The following is a 2369-nucleotide window of genomic DNA, read 5'->3' as shown; positions in this document are numbered from 1 at the left end:
GACAGGAGGTGGATGAAGGAGCTGTCGGTAGTTCTCTGGTCCCTCAGAACAACACTAAACCGAGCTACCGGGCAGACTCCCTTCTCCCTAGTCTATGGGATAGAAGCAGTTATCCCCGTGGAACTCATTTACGGGTCGCCTCGAGTGCTTGCCTATGATGAAGTAGTGCAAGATCAGCATTGGCGTGATGACGCTGTGCTACTCGAGGAGAACCGTCTCTGGGCTGCTACGCGTGCTGGACGCTATCAGCAAGCCCTGCGTCGCTATCATAGCCGCAGGGTTCATGCCCGGTGTTTTGAGGAAGGTGACCTTGTCCTTAGGCGCGTTCAGTCCGCCAAGGGTACAAACAAGTTGTCACCAAAGTGGGAAGGCCCTTATCGAGTAGTACGAGTCATCAGACCTGGCGCAGTCCATCTGGAGACCGAAGATGGCACTCAGTTGCAAAACTCATGAAATATCGAGCATCTCCGCAAGTTCTACCCATAAGGCACGGCTGTCGGGCCCTTCCCGGCAGCCACCCATTTTGTACATGCCTTGCCTCAACTGCATGTAATCCCTTGTACAAAGCCGGGGCAGTGACCCCATGCAAGAGAAAATAAAGAAGCGCTAGCGGGCCCCTGACCAAGACTGCATGCATGCATGAGCACTCGAAGATCACCGCATAAGCATTTCATGAGCATTTGCATATGCATATAGATAGGATCGCATCCTGCATTCATTCTCATCTGCATGAAGATGCGAGTTCTTGCCGTGACCTTGGCTTCAACAAGGAGTTGAGAAGATTGCCCGATACCACGATCCCCAACAAGCCAAACAGATAAGTTCTACCTCTTGTCAGTTCGTGTTATGTAAGCTATAACTTGTGCATTAGAAAACCTCGCCAATCTTTTTAAACTTAGGTGCTCCCATCCCTGACTCGAACGTTGCTTTGGTCAGAATGGTCACAGTGGCCTTTGGTAAAAGGAAGTTGGCGGGGGGCTAGTCCCTTTGTCTGTAACCCGACAGATGTGGCTCTCCGACAGACAAAAAGGGTGTCGGCAAGATAGCCTACCGGGAAAAACTCATTTATTAACATTAAAGGGGCATCTGGCCTCTGCATGGACAATACATGCACGGGTTCCCGACAAGATTTATCTTTTTGACTAACATGCTGATACAAGTACTAGCATTACAGAACACAAACATGGACTCGAGAGATTACATTATTTGAATTAAAATTTGGCAAGTTCCTATAGATTTAAGATTGAAAAAAGATAAGTGCCCCGTGATGCCTTTGCCCCTGTCTATCTCCTTCAGGAAAGTCACAAAGAAGCCGGTGGTGAACCCAGCTAGGATTCGGTGCCTCCCCAGGATCAGGATGGCGCCGCTTCCCAACAAGGAGGAAGAAACCGAAGGGCAGACACGGATGGTGACGCTACCGGAGGACCAGATGGAAGACGCGGAGTCACTGACAAACACCACCCGTCGGAATGGTCGCCCCATTCTTGACGCGTCGTGGGTTGCCACTGCCGTCCGCATCGCCACCATCCAAAGACCTCAGATCGTCAGCCACACCGAATGCCGTGCTCTCTAGCTTACCCCACAGAGAGCATGGTCGTCCCCAACGGCTCTGACGTCAGAAATCACCACACATTTCAAAGTTGTGTACGAAGACGAGAAGCCCTCCTCCACAAACAGAGGATGACGCCTAGAGGAGCCAAATCCTCCCTCACCAATGGCAGACCTCCCTCAAGGCTCTTCCTCAGCGTCGAGTAGGAGCTAAGAACAGGGAGCGACCGACTACCACGCCCCGCGCCCACTGCGGACCTTGGCATGGTGTCATTCGCATCCCCTCCCACCAAAACCAAGGCTACGGGCGGCTCGGCGACAAGTGCGCCAGAGTCGCCACCTCCAGCATTACCGTCGCACCGCCCGAGTATACTCACGACCACAAAAAGTTCTAAGCTAAAGCCCGGGAGCCAGTCCTGGGCTCTCCCATCCAGCATATCCAAGACGAAGCAAGGTAGAGGAGAAGAAGAGTGCGGATGAATGCCTCCACCCCTCCCCTGCTCTTCCTTTTATAGGCAAGCGGGGGGCTGGGGACTGGTTCCGCAACAGGTAACCACCGTCCTCCTCCACCAATTCAAGGAAGCCGGGCCCTCGCCATTATACTCTCTCGCACCACGCACCTCCATTACCTACCCTACGCAATGCATGCAGCATACATGGCTGAGGATAAGGGCGTGGTGGGAAGAGTGAATTGGCAGTTTCTACCCCATGTGTTGAAGTCATTCATGAGCCATTACTAGAGTGGCCCCACCACTATTGGCTTTACACGACTTGCGGTGAAACAGGAAACTGGCCCGAAATCAAGACTAATGAAGAAGAAA

The sequence above is a fragment of the Triticum dicoccoides genome, chromosome 4B, assembly GCF_002162155.2.
Source record: "Triticum dicoccoides isolate Atlit2015 ecotype Zavitan chromosome 4B, WEW_v2.0, whole genome shotgun sequence".
NCBI classification, from domain to species: domain Eukaryota; kingdom Viridiplantae; phylum Streptophyta; class Magnoliopsida; order Poales; family Poaceae; genus Triticum; species Triticum dicoccoides.
This window is presented reverse-complemented; position numbering follows the sequence as displayed.